Here is a 20,740-nt window from a genome sequence, read left to right as displayed (position 1 = left end):
CATACCTCTAGATGATTTCCCTTGAAAGGAGTTGGCCCCTTTCTGCTGCTGCTGCTGCTGCGGTTGCTGTTGCTGGTGTTGGTACTGACGCTGCTTTCCTCTGTGCTGTCTTCTTTTTGCCATCAGAGCAAGGTCATTTCTCTGGGTCTTCAGATTTTGTCTTCGCTCCTCCTCCTGGAGCAGAATCGCTGTCAGCTCATCAAAGGATGGGGCTTTCTCCCTCGCTGACAACCCTGAGATGAATGTCTGATATTCATCTGTCATTCTGTTCAGTGTAAGTGTAACCAGATCTGAATCTGATACCTTCTCTCCAATGGCTCCCAATTGGTCTTTCAGATCTTTAACTCTGGCCATGAATCCACCAACTGATTCATTTTCGGCCATCTTTAATGCAAACAATTTCCCTTTAAGTGCTAGAACCCGATTTGAGATCTGTGTCTCGTACAAACCCTTGATCGTATTCCAAATGTCTGTGGTCGACTTGCAGTTTCGAATATGAGGGATAATGTTGTCTTTGACAGACATCTTCAGTATTACTTTTGCCTTTGTTTCTCTCTTATCCCAGTCCTGTTCTTGGGTTGCATTTCCGGCTCTCTGTTCATTTCCCAAGACGATCGCCCACGCGTTTGCACTCTCCAGCAAGGTTTGCATTTTGAACTTCCAGTTGGAGAAATTCGTTCCATCGAGCTTGCCAAACTCGTGGAGGTATGATTCCAAACTATTGTTCATTTTTGCCCAACTGAACACTTAAGCTGCCACCACCGGGCAAGTCCGATCTGCTGCCACTGAACAGATCACGGACTTCACTTCGCCACCACCGGGCAGATCCGATCTGCTACCACCGAGCTGATCAAGGATCTCACTTCGCCACCACCGGGAAGATCCGATCTGATACCACCGAGCGATCAAGGATCTCGATTCGCCACCACTGGGCAAATCAAATCTGCTACCACCGAGCAGAATCTCCACGTGCCACCACCGGGCTACTCCGATCTACAAAAAAAACAAAATTGCAGATTTCCAGAGAGAAAGAGGTTGGCTCTATGGCGCTCTGAATAGCCAAAAATCCGCGCCAATTGCGGAAAATAAAAATTCACGAAGTGCACGAAAATTGGCGCGCTTAATAGCCACGGATCCGTGCCAATTTTAGTTATAATTTTTCTGGCACGCTTTTCAGCCCAAAAGTAGCGCCAATTTCTCAACTTTGGCACGCTTTTCAGCCCAAAAGTAGCGCCAATGGCCCTTCTGGCACACTTTTCAACCCAAAAGTAGCGCCAATTGCTCAACCTTTTCTCCAGCTCATAGATGATCAGTCATCTGAGACCCTTCACTCTAGGTGTTACTGCAGTTCCACCTGATCACACAGATACATTTACAAGCTCTCCTACTACTACAGATGTGCAACTAATGATACATCCCAAAAAAAAAATAAAAATAAAGGCTACCTCTACCCTAAGCTCTGATACCAAGATAAAAATAATGAAACTTGAATTAATCAGAAGGAGTTGCAGCTCACAGGTGTGTACATCACCTGGAGACTGCACTCATACAAGAAGGAGACTCTCTCTCACGTTCACTCAATGCATTACAATGAATGATATTACATATTAAATACATGACTGAAAAATAGGTAGTTGAAACCAACCTCCTAAATTCTAGGAACAACTCCTAAAGTAAGAAGGTAACGTTACAACCACATAACCATTTCTCCATTATTTCTAACTAGTGTTCCTATATACGTACCATGTGTGGAGCGACTCTGATATACCTGAAAGTACTGGAGAATGATCCTATACACTTCCGTATGTGGAATGGGATTTCACCCCCAGGATATAATGCTGGAAATCAACGTTAGCTTCCCGTTTAGTGATGTCAAAACACGTCTCTAGCCTAGACCTCTAAATGTTTTTCATTAATGAAAAATGTTCCTTAGGTTAATTGAGGTAAATTTTAAGTTTATCTTCAATTAGGTTTATGTTTTAATGCTCAAGATCTATGTCACCTGAACACCTATGATGCAACTAGTATGAAAAAATGATTCTTTTCAATTCAATGAAAGCTATCTAAAATAGGGAAGAGGTTCAAACATTGATAAAAAAATCAAGTATGCAACAAGAAAATCTTCCTAAATAGATCTTTCAATTTTACTATTCCAATGCACCCAACAAAGGTAAGAAAAACTTCAATTCACTAACATGCAACTACATGAATTGTTCACTTTTTTTTTTCAATGCACTCACCAAAAGTAAAATGAAATTCAATTCAAATGCACCTACATGAATTTTTTCACTTTTATTTTCAATGCACTCGCCAAAAGTAAAATGAAATTCAATTCAAATGCACCTACATGATTTTTTTCACTTTTATTTGCAATGCACTCACCAAAAGTAAAATGAAATTCAATTCAAATGCACCTACACAAATTTTCTTACTTTTCTTTTCAATAAATGGGAATGCACTTCTTTTCATCTTTCAAAACTAAGCAATGTAATCTATTCTCAATTATGATCCCAAATGACTTTTCCATGCAATTTAACCTAACACAACTCGAAAAGTAACTTTGAGATGAAAGCGAAGAAAATGCAATTATGATTTAAAAAGAACAAATAATGCTCAATCAATAACAAATCAATATTCCTTCCACACACGCAAGCAACAAACAATAAATCCAATTGACCTAAAGACCTAAAGGCCTAAAGACTCAACAAGAATTCACTTCCACTACTTCAAGCAATGGGATGGATTTTTGAAAACCAAAAATAAATCTAACAAAATACTGACAAATACAAAGCACAAAGAGCAAGAGGATACTTCAGAGATCAAGACACACTAGACCTTTCTAGGAGAAACCCTAAAACTTCTCAAGTTTTAAGGATCGGTGTGACTGTAATAGTCAAAACTCATGCTAACAGGTCTTTCAACGCTACTGTTAATAAAAAAAATCGCACTGACAATTCAGCTATCCCTGGATAAAACGCGCTGGATGAGAAATACTTGGCAAAATAAAATAAATTTCAAAGAAAGATCTAGAATTGACACTCTAAAGGAGAAATTACTTGGAATGCAAACCTATGATGAACCTACATTATAGATTACTAGGAGTTCGGCCAAACTAATCACAAATACCAAACATAAAAAAGAGTTTTGAAGGGCTATAAGCTCCCCAATGGAGTCACCATTTTGTTGTGCATGCAATCCTTTCTGCAGATAGAAACTATCCCTCTAGTCCTATGGGAGGATCTAGTGATGAACTAGACAAATATGTGCAAACTTTCCTAGTTTATATCAAAAAATACAAAGTAAGATAGATGACCTACCCCACTCTAATGCTAACACCCGTTGATATCATTATCGATCTTCTCGCCTCCAAGTTCAATCCTCTCTACGCCATCGTGGATGAATACCTACAAGGAAGATCAAATAGAGACGATGAAAGCATACATAACATAATTCATTCTAACATAAACTATGTGATAGGTCAAGGAGTATCACACTAAATGAGTAATGATCGACACATTTATTAAAAGTAAACACATAATGTATTATAAATATAATTGTAAAGGGAGCATTACAACCACTTAAGCCTTGATTTTGGAAACCTCCTTTGGATGAGTTTCCATTTCCTAGCCAAGACCTTCAAGCACTCCTTTCTCCTTAGCAAAATGGGAAGCATTTAGGCATAGTAAGGCAACCAAGCAATAGCCAACCAGTTGTGGATAGTAAGGATCTCATTTATAGGGAAGGAGAGGGAGTTAAGGATCCATAAAAGGAGGTATAGGTTCCACAACTCAAGGGAAAGATCCATGAAAGTAGGATCAAGGACCAAGAATGGGAGATCTCACTCTAATCCTTATTCCTTTGTAACCAGCTCATTGTTCTCATTTGGGAATTTTGAGGTCTAAAATGGGCCTCCTAAGGAAATTATAAAATAATAGTGGGAATAATAAAATAAGATTAGATTACATCATCAAATTTTAGAGGGAAACAAGTTTTTTTTTTTTTTTAACTCATATTTTGAACTTACCTCCCTACGAGTTTACTCAAATTTCAAGTGACAACACTAGTTTGATGCATAATTTGATTCCTCATCGAATGAGTACCCATGTTGCATACTTTCAATGGACCTTGCTACATGAAAAATGAGAAATACGTGAAAAAGATGAATGCAATAACGTTTTTCATGTATTTCTCATTTTTCGTGTAGTAGGGTCCATTGAAAGTATTCAACATGCGTAATCCTTGAATTAGGAATTAAATTTTGCATCCAATGAGTACTCCCACTCAAAATTTGAGTAAAACATTAGTGAGATAAGTTGAAAATACAAGTTGAAAAGGTAGTTTTATTATTTATTATTTTTTTAATTTTTACTTTTTTTACTCCAAAAATGGTGATTCATCCCCCATGGTTGACAACATCATCTTGAATCCTATTGGTTCTTATAATTTTATTTTGGTTGTACATTTTTCTTAGGAGGCCCATTTAGACCTCAAAATTCCCCTAATGTGAGGCTTCTAGTAGGAGAAGCTTCTCCTCCACTTTAGGAGAAAATGTCTAAAGAGGGTCAGTGAGGGTTTTCATTATAAAAGCCACACTGGTAGCGTTGCATCAGAATAGTACAATAATTTACCAGCACAGATCTCCAGTGGTGAAAAATGTGCTAATCCTTAAAACTAGGTTTTTAGGCAAGTTTATTTAGAACTCTTAGTAGGGAAACTTTTCTCGTGTTCTTTAGGGATGCTTCAGTATATGTTTCATAGTGAATACACCGAAATTTTTTGACATTTTTACACTTCAGGATACAAGATGGGAAGTGTGACAAAATACTGTATAATAGCATGTGTAATTGTATATGTGTCTACTATGCATGCATTGTGGTGGTTATGGTTATCTCGTATATAGTTAGGGTTATAATTTTGTGTCATTATGCATGATGTTGAGATGTTGATATATATATATATATATATATATATATATATATATATATATATATATATATATATATATATATATATATATATATATATATATATATATATATATATATATATATATATATATATATATATATATATATATTATGCTAATCTGAATTGAGTTGTGTAGATGTGATAGCCTCCCCTGAGATTCACTAAGGTATGATTTCGATTGTGTATATTTATTTATCTAACATGGCATGTTTGCAGGAAAGAGAAGATCAGAGATGAAGAGAAAAGTGGTGGACTACAATTCACATGACTCCCTTTACAAGCCTGATCATAATTTAGTGGAATGGGGCAGGTCAGTTAAGTACCTAGGAGAAGAGTATTATTTTAATATAATAGATATACTAAGAAGTTTGAAGGCATAACTCATAAGTTGTAAGGAAGATAATAATAGGTTGATTGAGACACAGAAAAGGCTTTCCATAGCTCAAGAAAAGCAAGTAGAAGTAATGTAGTTATCCTTCAAAATATTTCAGATTTGCATAAACAGGGACAACTAACGATTAGTCATGGAGATAGGCAAGAGGAGAAGACTAATGGGGATTATGGTAGAAGGTCTTGTTCATGATATAGGTTGGACACAGATGATACAATCAGAGGTGGAATGTCATTGGATACACCTGATAGGAGGGGTAGTTCCTATGGGTTCTATTCTAGTTCTGGTTCCGAGAGACATTATTGCCATCACCACCATCATCCCTACAGGAGGAGTGCGAAGTAGTATTGTCCAAAAAAGTTCAAGAAAACCATATGCATATTCCATGCATGCTAAAACTAGTGAGGAAAACATACATGCAACTCGGTACCCGCAAGAAAAACCCATTGTAGATGCTAATCTCGATGTCCTTTTGTGCTTTCCTATTCTTCCTTTTCCTTATTTCTCCAAAAATTCAAGTATGCCACACTCTCCAAGAGTGCTCCAAGAGAACTCTAAGTGGCCAAGAGTATGAGAGAGAGATAATAGAGAGAGAGCTCCAAAATTGAACTAACAAAAGTCTAAGCAAAAGCTTACACTCACCAAGCCCCAACTGATCCTCAAAATCCTTTTTATCAATGAGGCCTCTATTTTCTTCATTTTCCATTATTTTCCTTCATTTTCCTCCTCACATGCCACCTGTGAATTTTCACCTCCCTTTTCTCCTAACTTCCATTATTTTCATAAATAAATGTGCCAAAATTCCATTTTTCCTTTCCAAATCCTCTGTCATTGTCTTCGCCAATTTCCTTAGCCATAATAAACTGAATGAACACACACACTAGGATGTCTTTCCGACCATTCAACTTGGAATATCTGTGCCATGATCATGGTATTATATTTTATATCTACATGAATTTTTAACCATGGTTGTTATAGAACCCTCCCCCTTGGGGGAACACCGTCCTCGATGTTCAATGACACCTATAGCCAACAAGACTGCTGAAAATAAAACATACTGCCCATGGATGTTTATAACACATCTCATTGTAGTATAAACAATTACCACTAATAAAACATGACAATCATACTATTTACGGGAGCTTTATAACACAACTCATTATGGTATTTACAATAATAATCACATATACACACATACACATTTGCTTCACCCAAAAAATAATCATAATGTCTATGGAGCTTTATAAATCCAACTTGATATAGTATTGACAATAATACACACATATGAACATATGAAAATTTTCTTGACCAACAAATAAAAGGATACAATACCTGCATCCGCAACAAGGGAATCCGGAGGCTCACACCTCCACCCTCAAAGTAATACCAGGATTCACCTCCTTCCAAGGAAGTCCATAATCCACCGCCAAAGTCAAATCTGCATCCAGTGTCCAGCGCTATAATATTATGTCACTTGTCCTCTCATTGAAGAGTTACTAACTCATTGTTCTAGGGTACACTCCTAATGTGCATTTGATTCCATCTGGAAATGCTAATGACCAAAACAAATATATCCTCAACCTTCCCTTCTCTACTACACATCCCCTCAGGCAATCCAATCACCCCCCTTCTATGCAATCACACACCTTACAAGTTTTGCTAGAACTCCCATCCTAGGTAGTCCATCCCTTGGCAAGGCTTCCTCACATCAAAAGATACAAAAACAAAGGAATATCCATGCCTTAAAACCATCATATCGGTTATAGCATGCTCATGGAAATCAATGGACACTATTGGGTACCAATGTCCCACAATGGCCTCGTTCCTAAAGTGCTTTACCAACATACTGCTTCCTGTTCCAATTTATTTCACTAATGCTGCTAATTCTTGTAGTTAGTTTCAACCACCAAACTGGGCATTTCCATTCTTCTTGTACCAAACACAAAACTTCCATTTGATTTAAAATAAATCCACATCATACCTCATTGGTAGCTCATCAATAAGGTACACTTGAAATCCTATTTACTTCCTGTCACAACAAGTCAAACTAGCTGTTTGATCAAGTCATCATGAATAAACATATCACATCTGATTAGCCCAAAATCAATCATCATAAATCACATGTTGATCCAGGTGGATCTTCAGATATAATGGCATGGAAAACTTAGAAATTAATGTGATCATAATGAAGTCAACTCAGGACCAGAGTGAATATCTCATCGTCATGATTCCAATGGCGCAAACAGTACTTCAATCCGAGTTCAGATGATGGAGTTATTTCTAAAAGAAGGATTCTTCGATCCTTAAGAAAATGAGGATTTTCCTTTGAAAATGGGTCTTAAGCCTTTAAGGCCAAATCATAATCGGAGGTCTCCGAGAGGCGGACTTAAGCAAGGAGTAGTGGAACCCCCAATCGCCCATCTCCGATCAGATCGGACTGGTAGATTGGAGGTCTCACATATATGTATATCGGCAGTGGCAGGTTGTGATCGGTGATTAATCGGATCGACGGAACCATTATTAGATACTCGGGGTGATATATGTGTGGGATGCCAACGTGATTAGCCAATGCCAATATCGGTGATCAGCATTCGATCATTCCCAATAACCAGGACTGGACATCCCCCTCTATCCCGATTTGCAACCTCAACACAGACTCGATATGGAAAATACGCCCGATTTTATGTTTTTTGAAGTCTGGGTGAATGGTTTTGGACAAGATTTTCAATGTTTTTTGGGGTTTTGAGGTCTTATTGCCTCAACGATAAAAAGACCATTTTGAGAGGCGGTTACACCCGCCGATCCTTCCCCTCTACCAGCCTCTATAATGAACCAAGACAAGCCCCGATTTTAATTGGTTTCTGTCCAAAGAACCCATTATAAAACACGGTGACTGGAAAGAGTGGGAAGGACGCAATTTTGGGTGGCAGCACGCTGTTTTGCAGGAGGCAGAGAGCACATGTTGGTCTGTTTTGGACAATTTACATACTCCAGCCCCTTTTTTTGCTGCGGGACGCTTTAGCGTTGCTTACCTCTCCATCATCAAGCATTCATTTCATAGCCATCTTGTAGATTGGAGGTATAAGCCTCTTGTGGATAGTTTGATAAATGTAATTCTATTTGCTTTCATGCCATTTAATAAGAAAGGCGTCCCCATTGTTGAGTTGGGCCCAGAGACGTAGTCTGAATTGGACGAACTCCGTTATCAAGCCTTGGTGTCTTATTTTTGTGCCTTTTATGTGTTTATTTCTTCTTTTCTTATGTGCACCTTTTTGTGTTAAGTTGCATTTTTGCATGTAATTATTTTCTATACATATATAAGCGAAAACATCTTGGATTAAGTGGTGTCAGAGGAGGGATTTTTAAATGTGAATTGCATGTTTTCATGCTAACAAGAGGCAGACTTCAAAGAGGTGAAGGGAATCTAGTACCTTTTGATCCACAAGCAGGGTGTGCACCTCAGAGAAGAAACATGGCTTAAGAGGAATCTCATATTGAAGAGGAGTGCAATTTCAGAAAGACTTTCTATTCAATGGTCGAAAATATCAGTCAGTTGATTATAAGACTAGAAAAAGGAGAAGAGAGGAACCCAGAAGGATAAGGTTCAACACATGAGAATGGTGGAGAAGACCCCCCTCCTTCTCCTTCTGGGAGTGAAGGTTCTTCCTCTCACCACCATAATCAGAGAAATCCAAAGGATGCATCTAAGAAACCTTTTTTTAAATTAGATGTTAAATTTGATCTTCCTGTGTTTAATGGTGAAAGTAACGTAAAAGCTTAACAATTGGATCAAGCAAATTGAGGTATACTGCAGGATTCATCAAATTGTAGAGGACGAGGCAAAAATCCAGCTGGCCTCTCTATGGTTGGGTAGAATAGCTCTCTTTTGGTGGGAGAGTAAATTGCAGAGCAGTAAAAATGTGGGTAAGCTCTTTTCCTCATGGTCTGATTTTACTTCTGTGTTATTACACTAGATACACCTGAAGTTGTAAATAAGTATATTAGATCACTACATAGTTATATTTAGCATTCATTATTGTTGTTTGAACCAACCACTATTGACGCAACTAGTGTGAAAGCAATTCATATTGAGAATAGAGGCAAGAACGAAAGAGAGGACCAGTCCAGAAAGCCACCATTCAAACCTCCCAATGGCAAATCCAAAGCAAAATGGAAAGGGAAGGAGAAGAAAACAACAACAGCCAAAGAGGGAGAGCAACCTTATTTCAATAATTGCAAGAAAGAAGGACACGATGATGATCATTGTTAGAAGCAATACCCAGAAAAGAGTCCAAAGATGTATGTAGGAAAAGGGAAGCAAAAAACAATGACAACGGTACAACAAAACCTGGGATCAGATTTGAGAGATGAAGCGTTGTTCACATCAATGGGAACAAAAGATACCCTTACACTTCTTGTTGATTCTAAATCACATGGAAGCACCAGTTTTGTAGATGAGTCCATTTCAAATGATAGAAAAAGAATTGAATTATTTCATATCAGAGTTGTAGTAAATCACACCAAAGTAGAAACTTTGTTTGATACTGGGTCCCAAGCAAATTTAATTGTAGAATCCCTGGTAAAGAAGCTTGGCTTAGAAACGAAACCACACCCAAAGCCTTACCCGTTGGGATGGATACATGATAAAGCTAAATTGAATGTAACCTAGGATCCAAGGAAAATTTTAAGGATGGAAAATTTTCTTGAAGTTTAAAAAAATTGACGAATCTCACTAATCCCTAATATGCAAACTATAAAATGTTTATTGATATATTTGTAAAATTATTCAAATTTATAATGATTTTATATATAGTCTCTAAATAATGTTGGCGATTTTTAAGGTAAAATAATTTTATATTCTAAAATTTGGGCAAATCATCTTTTATAAAATTGGAAATTGGCAAATAATTTTTGTGGAAATATTATGGAAAATTAGCCCACTGGGCAAACATTAGCCCCTAAAATTTTCCATGAGTTACCCAGCAGTGCAAGGTAAAATTTGTGATTGCGTCTAAGCTAGTAGACAAAGTAGAAATGGATGTAATCCCACTTGATATCTGTGGCATGGTATTAGGGATCCCATACATGTACGACAAGAAAGCAGTCTTTCTCCGCAATGAGAATAAATATCACATCACTAAGGATGGGGTAGAATACATAGTGCGGGCTCATCAAAATAAGATTAATGCCAGCCTCGTAAGTGTTGGGTAGATGAAATGACTAGTGAATTCCAGTAAAACATGCATGGTTATGGTCGTAAGGGAGAAGGATGTCGAATTCGTTGATGCCTTCCAGGGATGCGATGGCAAGCATAAATAGGAATTAATGCAACTGATTTCTGATTATAATGAACTATTTCAGGAGCAGTGAGACTACCTTTGAAGAGGGAAATCCAACACAAAATCCACCTATTGCATGATGCCCCTTTGCCAAATATAGACATGTACAGGATGTCAGTAGTTGAAATGGAGGAGATCAAGAGGCAAGTGTAGGAATTGCTGGACCAAGGAGTAATTAGGCCGAGCTCCTCTCCAAGTAGTTTGTCGATTGTTCCAGTGCCTAAGAAGGATGGCAGCTGGAGGATGTGCGTGGACTACCGTGCTCTCAATAAAATATCAGTGAAAAATCGATATCCCCTCCCATGCATAAATGATTTATTGGATCAAATAAAAAGTGTTGTATATTTCACAAAGTTGGATTTGCATAGTGGCTGTCACCAGGTCCGAATTGCAGAGCAAGACATGTGGAAAACCACTTTCAAAACCAAGCAGAGGCTATTTGAATGGATGGTGATGCCATTCGGGCTTTGCAACTCTCCAACCACCTTTATGCGGGTTATGAATAATATATTTCAGCCTTTCATTGATGATTTTGTTCTTGTATATTTATACGAAATACTAGTTTTTAGCAAGAATTGGTTTGAACATGTGAGTCATGTAAAGAAAGTGCTTGATGTGCTGAAAAAGGAAAAACTCTTTGTAAAATTGTCAAAGTGTGAGTTCAGGAAAACCTCTTTGGGTTACCTAGGTCATATTGTTGGTCATGGTCAGTTAAAAATTGATCCCTCTAAAGTTGAAGCAATTGTAAATTGGCCTAAGCCTACTAGTGTAACTGAGGTCCATAGCTTTTTAGGTGCAGTCCAGTATTGGAGGAGATTTATTGCTAATTCCTCTATTATTGTAGCACCTTCGCACACATTGCCAAGTGTGAAACAAGTCTTCCAATGGGGAGGAAGAAAACATAAGTCCTTCGAAACATTGAAGGAAAAAATTAGCACTGTGCACCAGTCTTAGCCTTACCTGATCTCCAACAACCATTTGAGATTGAAACTGATGCTAGTGGTTATGCCATGGGAGTTGTACTAATGCAACAAAAGAAGCCAATATGTTACCATTCTGAGAATTTTTCTCAAGCTGTGATAAACTATCCCACCTATGACAAGGAGATTTATGCCTTGGTGTAGAGACTGAAAACGTGGAAACACTACCTGATCAGCAAGGATACCATCATCCATACAGATCATCAGCCCTTGCAGTACCTTCAATCACAAACCAAGTTGCAAAAAACGTGTCATTTCAAGTGGATGGGCTTTCTTCAAGAGTTTCATCTGGTAATAAAGTATAAGAAGGGCACTAGAAATAAAGTGGTTGATATGCTATCTCGCCCTCCTATTTCTACCTCTGTTATTTTGCATAATGCTTCGTTGTCTTTTGAAAGTTATGCTAAACAATATGCTAACGATGAATTTAAGGAGGTTTATGTAAAACTAACCCATGGTTCACAGGTGGAAAACTATCACTTGCAGGAGAAATTGTTGTATCACCTTGGTAAATTGTGTATTCCCATAGGAGAAAGAGTGCATGTAATTTGAGAGGTCCACACCTCTCTTGTGTCTAGACACTTTGGTGTCGAGAAGCCTTTATGTCATGTACAGAGATTTTTTTTTGGCCTCATATGAAAAACATTGTGACTCGCTATGTAAAGGGTTGTGTGATGTGTTTTATTTCAAAGCCCTCTAATCGAAAACTTGGGCTCTACACACCACTCCCTATTCCGAGTCGTCCATGGGAAAGTGTGTCAATGGACTTTGTAGGAGGTTTACCTTTGTCTAGGAAGGGTCACGACTATTTCTATGTCGTCGTTGACCGTTTCAGCAAAATGTGTATTCTTATGCCTTGTAAAAAGTATATTACTACAGAGCAGACTGCTTCTCTTTTATTTTAGCATGTTTGGGTCCACTTTGGATTACCCACATCAATTGTGTCGGATCGAGACTCTGGCTTCCTTAGGGAGTTCTAGACTAGGTTGTGGAGGATGATGGACATCAAACTAAAAAGAAGCACGACATTTCTTCCACAGACCGATAGACAGATAGAGGTGGTTAACCATACCGTGGTACACTTATTACGAGGCTATTGTGGGAAACATCCCAAGTTATGGGATGAACATTTCCCCTATATACAACATTCCTACAACTGAGCAGTGCATTCATTGATGCAGCGTTCACCATTCGAGACATGTTTTGGTTATCTGGCAAAGGACTGTTACAGGGAAAAGTGTCTATGCAAAACTGCTAATCCCACTAAGGTGTGGTAGCTACCTTAGAAACAAACAAAGTAAAACTACTTTCGTTTTCCTTTATGAAAGATAGATGAGAGAAGACTAGAGGAGACCAACCTCTGTCTTGCGCTTGGTTCCTTGCTCGATTCCTCTCTCTTCTGATAGTCCTTTGCTACTTGCTCCCTTATATACCCAACTTTACAGAGTACCTATAGAATCAAAGCAGCATAACACTATACGAGAACATGGATCTATTATCATAAACAATCTAGGATCAGGTGTAAATTAACCATACAACTGCACAAAACATAGATTACATAGGAGTATGGAGGAAAACTTGAATAGATTTATTGATAATCAAGAAAGAGCCAAGAGAGTTACAACCAGTTGTTTTGACCCAGCATCATCCTCTCAGCAAGTAAGCCCTTCTTCACCTCATGCAAAGCTTAGATCACCCAACATTATGGTGTTGCCTCAAGAAACCAACAACAATTCCTTACAAGATGCAAAATTCCAGCCTCTGGATCTCTGGGATGAGGGATCCATATATAGATATCTGTAAGGGAGATGAGTCAGCTTGTGATTTGATTAGTGTCTTCCCTCTGATAGTTCTTGCTTCCACTTGGAGATTGATGATCTCTTACTCACCCTTGGTCAAATTCAGAAAGGCAAGTGTCAGAGGAGAAGTTTCTGGAAGATTCCATGCTTCTCCACCTCGCGGATTGACACTGCCATTTGTCTCTTCTCGCCCATCGCACCCCATATAAGGGTTTTTTGAAATGCAATGCACCCACTGAGTGTACTTAGGTGAGATGCAACGCACTTTGCCTATGGAGCAGGTGAAATGATCCTGTTTTGACCAGTTCTAAGTAGTTTTTCATGGAGAACTTCTGGGAGAAGCTGTAATCAGTTGACCTTGTTCCTTTAAGGGTTGGAACAACACTTTTAGGGACTTAGGAGCCCTTGGTTTATGGACATTTTATGCTTGGCGTTGCAGTGCCCAAAAATGTCTATAATAGTTGCCCCCTAAAGCATGAGGTCGTTAATCTTTTTGATGTTGAGTGAAATGATTTATCATGAGGATCCGAAGTTCTTTCAAGTTGGAAGGAGACCTGTAATAAGATACAATACAATACATTATCTTCATAATATTTTCATGATCTAGCTGAGGCGGGCACTCGCATGCTCAGCTTTATAAATTCATTTTCATGTACATAGGACAGACAATCGTCTGAGTATAGACTGATGATTCTAGTAGAGCCATCATCCCTTTGATTGGATGATTATCTGTGCAACAATGATGTACATTTGATGTCTTTATTTTCCTGAATATATATCGCAGCCCGGATGGATGAAACTAGATCCGGGGTCTTCAATCTCTTTCGATCTTCACTCAAAGTACAAGTCGATCCATGTGAGAGATGTTTTGGAGTCAAACATGGAAAGACATCACCTGATTACCAGCCAATGATGTAAGTTGTTAAGAGGCGCGAGAGGAATCACCAATAATGATAATGACTCAAGGTACTATAGTACAATTCACGTGGTTTGAATAAAGGACTTGGCATCGAACACCATGCAAAATCTTTCGGTCAAAGGCCATTGATGTAAACCTGTCACCGGAAGTGAGAAACTTGCCATTGAGGCATGCAAGCTTCAAAGTACTGAAAGGGGTGTCCCTAGATCGGCTTCTTGGATAATGAGTTGATGTCAACAAGAAGCGATCCGTCAAACGAGGGACTTAATAAATCCCACATCGATGACACAGAACGGAGCAAATGGTTTTAATGGAGGTGAAAACGGTCTAGTGATATAAGGTTCAGGGTGGCGGTCATGAGAGAATGGAGCGTAAATGTATTACAGCGGGTGAGACACAGGTGAATTCTCTGAGTGACCTCTCTTGAACATATCAGCTACACTGACATGATGGATTGGTAGCATTAACCCCAAATGTGGATGGTGTGATGTGACCATGGTGATGTGACCGGTGGATGAAACAACCCAACCCGACTTGGATGTGGAGTGAAAGTGTCATGTTCAAGAGTGACTTGCTACCAACAAAGTTTCTTCAAGTTTTCTTCCCAATTTTTTCCCAGTCATTGCTGACCAGTACCTCTTTATTTTTGTCTAGCTTGAGGAGGATAACATATGCTTGTTCTATAATTTTCCCTTCAGGCAAACCCATCGCTATGTTTTAAATGTTGGGGGAAACATTTTCTCATTGCTTATGTTTATTTTTTAACGAGCATGAAGTCCGCGTTAAAACTGCTCGATTAATCCAGTCGTATAATAAGAATGTCTCATATATGAAAACGACAATTTTTAAAGTTTTTCCCCACATCCTTTCTTTATGCAAGTTAGGAAATGACCAATCCTACGAGTTTAAAGGGTTAGAGGACCTACAAATTTAAAAAAATAAATGGTCGCTCTTCGCTTTCACGCCAAAAGGTTTGCATGCCCCTAGGTATAAAATAGAGTTTCAAGGTCACCTCTTATTCTACCGACAAAACATTTGTTTTATCAGGAAAGGTCTACCTCTTTCAGGTTACCAAAGATTTTTTATCTGCACCGCAAACAAAACACTTCTTCGGCGATGCCTACTGAAATAGACAAAGGCGAGTGGCGCAGATGCCTCCACCCACATAACTTTGACAAGGGAATCTTATTCTATTCCAACCCCCTTTTCCAATCATGGACGGGAGTGTCAAACTAGTCATATTTCTCTCGTGGAGACCTATTCTGTACCTGAAATTTTCCTGCCAAAGCAGACCAGGGTGCATGTCCCCTGGGTTTCAGTCATGTCCCCCGAATCACTCGCGCTCATCAAGTGGACGGACTAGAGATTGATGAGACATTCCTTACGTGAAAATACCATTCAGGGATGGTATATGACTATTTGCTATGCATGAACAGGGGATTGAAAGCTGGTCTACGAGCTTGACCACTCTTCCTTCGTGCGGAAAACACATTACTCTAACGAGTGATGAGACAATGGCTCCCATGCAATAAATATAGTCTCATCCAAGGAGTAGATTATAATATAGGGGTACTTGGACTACCATTACATTCATTTGAACGGTTTTCCCTCTCAATGTTATGGGAACATTGGGAAGGATCCCTAACGGTCGACTGGTTCCTTTGTCAAAGCCTGTTAGATTTCTCATCTCAGGCAAAAACGATGGCGAACCAAGCGCTTTCCAAGCAGTCGAGGAAAGGATACTCACAGAAGCCCCTTCATCTATGATGGTACCACCCATAACCATTATATATACTTGAGCAATGATTCGGAATGGTACACTAGCCGGTAAACGGGGTCTGCCTAGCTGATTCCAGTCGAAGGAAAAAACTAGGTTGCTTGGAGGTGGGACCGAATAGATGGCCGGGTACGACTCTGAAAAAATTCCTTCCTGTAGTAAAGGAATGGGTGAATTTCCCCCATGTTCATCGGAGTTTGTGCTTACGAAAAGAATTTGGACGGTGTCATCCTTGTTCTCTTCGATGACTGTATCATCTGAAGATGGAACCTCTGAAGGCAAGACCGGGTCAACTGCCGCCTCGACCTTTTGACTTTCGTCTGGTATGGGTTCAGAAGGTTTATCTTCAATGATAGATGCTTTGGCCGACCACCTGGGTGGGTCAGCCGGATTTTCAACTAGCGACGGACTCGGAAAGAGTTTCTTATATCCAGGAGGAAGTCGTAACAGTGAAACCGGACGATCGTCCAAAACTCTTTTAGCCTCATCTAAGAAGGGACAACGATGGATGGCGTGATCGTCTTCACACAGTTTACAAGGAAATTTGCACTTTCCTTTTTGTCCAGGGACTTCACTTTCACTAGTCGACGGTGTGTTTTCAACATGATCATCAGAGGTTGATGACACCGGGTTGTGCAAACGAGGAGACCAGTCCTTTAAGATCCGAGGGATGCAGGGACAATCTCTATGGTAGTGGTCTCCTTTGCAAATGACACATGGCGATTTAGACCTGGTCGGTGCAGTGTGTGGATTTTCGTTAGACGATGCTTGGTTGCCACCTTTCGCCTTTGGCCCCTTCTTCTTTTTCTCTTTCTTCTTCTTTTCCTTCTTCTTCTCAGATACTTGATTTTTGGCTTTACCAGCCACATCAATTGAAGAGGAAGGAGGAGAGGAAGAATTGGACGAGGTAGAGGGTTGGGGGGTAACTCTGGAATTGTCTATTTGTTGACTCGATTGTTCAGGAATCGCGGTGTTCCGAACGACGGAGGTTGAGAAAAGCCATATGGGCAAGCCAATCGTCAATCGTGGAAGTGACAATGTGGCCATGTGGGGTGCACCAACATCTCCCCAAGAGGAGAAGGGACTAGGATTTCCTCCAAGGGGAACTCCTTGGTTGGTAGACTCCATTTTCTCAACCTAAGACCAATGTAGGAAAGGTGACAATTATTCCATTTAAAATAAATTTTAGACGCTTTGACACAACTTGTTTATTCAATTTTAATGAGTCGAGAAAAAACAAAATATGACTCTAGTCGCCTTCGATTTTTAATGAGCCTGAAGTGACAAGTGCTCAGATGGACCTTTTCTGTTAAGGAGTCTGAAAAGGAATGAAAGGGACTGCTCTGGAAATCTAGGCAGAGGGATTACCAAACCAATCACAAAACTGGAGAATACTTTTTACGATACGACAGTCAATCTTCCCAAATGTTGTGTTCAGTGCATTGCGATCGATAGGGCGACAGACACGGCTTCCTATGGATAAAGGATTAAGCCTATTGTGGTCTCCCAAAATGTACCTGATGGTACGTGGGAGCACAAGTCCGTACTGGCACTTATCGTCTCAAAGTGGAGGAATCACCCAACCAACAGTGAGAACAACAGTTACCAAGCTTTACGATGCCGGAATACGTCTCTAGCCTCGACTTCTAAATGTTGTGTGTTAGGTTCCAAAGCGTTGTTAGATTCATTAAATTTATTTTATAGTTGATCTTGTTTAAGAAATTTGCCTTTCAGGTTCACCGTGTGATGTAGATGTACAATTCCTAAAATGCAATCTAAGATGATAAACAGTCTTTTATCTTCTTTGTGCAATGAAAATCCTAGCTACTAAGGAAAGAAGGACAAAATTCTTTCAACAAAGAGCAAAGAGCACACACTATATGCACTGTCCTAAATCAAACCAATCAAATAGTCTAAATGCAAATGCACATGCATGTATTTGTTTTCAGCCTTCTTAATATGTGAATGATAAAAAGAAAGCTAATGCACAAATCTGAATTACTTTTCAAAGCTACAATTACTAACAAGTTTCCTTTCAAAATCAAAATGAAGACAATGACAACACATTGCGATTTGGAAATGAAGACTTGCTTTCAACATTAGAAAAACTACTAATTCGGATCAAATACAATAGTAACAGGGTAATCGACTATCAAGAGAAATCAAACTCTCTTCTATGACTGAAAACGACACTTGCAACACTTTCAAATCAAGAAACGACAGTACAATTACGTTACTTTTTTGCAAAGGAGAACTGAAAATGACTCAACAAATACACAAAAACATTTACAGTTCTTTGCACAATGGAGACGGAATATCAGCAAGGAAAGGGGTTTCAAACAGAGGTGTACTAACTACAGGCAGAAAAATTCTTGAATAGATTTGAAAAGAGTGAACAGAAACCAAAATTTAGGAACAATGAGTAGTCTGATCAGCGCACCTGTAACATAGTGAATTTGAAATGCAGTGCACTTACTACACTCAGGAAGTGGGCTGAATTTCAGATTCACAGAACAGAGTGTGCACTGGGCTAGGGACGAGACTTTGCTTGGGTTCTGGGTCACAGTTTGCAGTTCCGTTCAGGGATTTTGGCTGAGAAAGTGGTAATCAGTAAATCAACAACAGGCGTAGATCTAAGGAGGTTACTCGAGCCACCACAACGGAAATTAGAGAGTTTGTAAACTAGTTTTTTAATTTATAAACAAAACCTGGAGATTGACTGAAGTGGCATTTATCTACTTTTGATTTTCATAGCAAATGCAGTTCTAAAGCTACCTGGCTCAACTTCAGGCTCCGTCTGTAAGTTTATAAATTAAAAAAATGTAGATAAAAAAACAACCTAGTCGCTCCCCAGTGGAGTCGCCATTTTGTTACAGGGAAAAGTGTCTATGCAGAACTGCTAATCCCACTAAGGTGTGGTAGCTACCTTAGAAACAAACAAAGTAAAACCACTTTCGTTTTCCTTTATGAAAGATAGATGAGAGAAGAATAGAGGAGACCAACCTCTGTCTTGCGCTTGGTTCCTTGCTCGATTCCTCTCTCTTCTGATAGTCCTTTGCTACTTACTTCCTTATATACCCAGCTTTACAGAGTACCTGTAGAATCAAAGTAGCATAACACTATATGAGAACATGGATCTATTATCACAAACAATCTAGGATCAGATGTAAATTAACCATACAAATGCACAAAACATAGATTACACAGGAGTATGGAGGAAAACTTGAATAGCTTTATTGAAAATAAGAAAGAGCCAAGAGAGTTACAACCAGTTGTTCTCACCCAACATCATCCTCTCAGCAGGTAAGCCCTTCTTCACCTCATGCAAAGCTTAGATCACCCAACACTATGGTGTTGCCTCAAGAAACCAACAGAAATTCCTTACAAGATGCAAAATTCCAGCCTCTGGATCTCTGGGATGAGGGATCCATATATAGATATCTGTAAGGGAGATGAGTCAGCTTGTGATTTGATTAGTGTCTTCCCTCTGATAGTTCTTGCTTCCACTTGGAGATTGATTATCTCTTACTCACCCTTGGTCGAATTCAGAAAGGCAAGTGTCACAGGAGAAGTTTTTGGAAGATTCCATGCTTCTCCACCTCGCGGATTGACACTGCCATTTGTCTCTTCTCGCCCATCGCACCCCATAGAAGGGATTTTTGAAATGCAACGCACCCACTGAGTGTACTTAGGTGAGATGCAATGCACTTTGCCTATGGAGTAGGTGAAATGATCCTGTTTTGACGAGTTCTGAGTATTTTTCCATGGAGAACTTCTGGGAGAAGCTGTAATCAGTTGACCTTGTTCCTTTAAGGGTTGGAACAACACTTTTAGGAACTTAGGAGCCCTTGTTTTATGGACATTTTATGCTTGGGGTTGCAGTGCCAAAAAATGTATATAACAAGGACCCTTTTGATATGGCCTTTGGAAGGGAGGATGGCTTCAGTTGATGTAATGATAGAGACAAAGCTCAGCAATTGATTCAACGAATCCAATTGATTCACCAAGCAGTGTAAGAGCAGTTGGAAAAATGTCAAGCCCGTTATAAGGCTTGACATGATAAACACCAAGTCGACCATCAATTCCGAGTGGGTGACAAGGTGTGGTTCAACATCAGCAAAGATAGGATGAAGGGAGAAGGAAAGAAGTTGTGGCCAATCCGATATGGACCATTCACCATATTGGAGATGATTGGGAACAACGCCTTTTGTCTTGACTTGCCAATATATATGCAGATGTATTTAGTAGTGAATGTAGAGAACCTGAAGATGTATGAACCACCTTTGGTCGTGGACATTGATGAGGTGGGCACAGTTCCTATCGTCGATGATTTTGCACCAGAATATCTCGATGAGTTGCCCAAAGGCATCATCCTTGACAAAAGGACTAGGACTTCATGGCGACGAGATGAAGAGTACCTTCGAGTTGGATTCAAGGGAATGCATCCCAGTAAGGCCAAATGGATGGAGAATAAGAAAGTGAGGGAACAATTCCCTCACTTGCCAATTGACTAATGAAAAGATTTTGGTGGTCCAAAAGCTCCTCAATGGGGAGGATTGATCTAGGT

At 39.3% G+C, this 20,740-nt stretch overlaps 1 pseudogene; it reads right to left on the bottom strand.

The window, feature by feature from the left end:
* Positions 1–747: 747 nt before the first annotated feature.
* The window catches only part of LOC149259608 (glutathione S-transferase L3-like), a 118,299-nt pseudogene continuing 98,306 nt past the window's right edge, over positions 748–20,740 (bottom strand).

Source organism: Pinus tabuliformis, chromosome 6 (assembly GCF_031772625.1).
Source record: "Pinus tabuliformis cultivar Carrire ecotype Pingquan chromosome 6, CPIR1, whole genome shotgun sequence".
NCBI lineage: Eukaryota > Viridiplantae > Streptophyta > Pinopsida > Pinales > Pinaceae > Pinus > Pinus tabuliformis.
The sequence above is the reverse complement of the archived record's forward strand: the minus strand, read 5'-3'. Positions and strand labels throughout refer to the sequence as shown.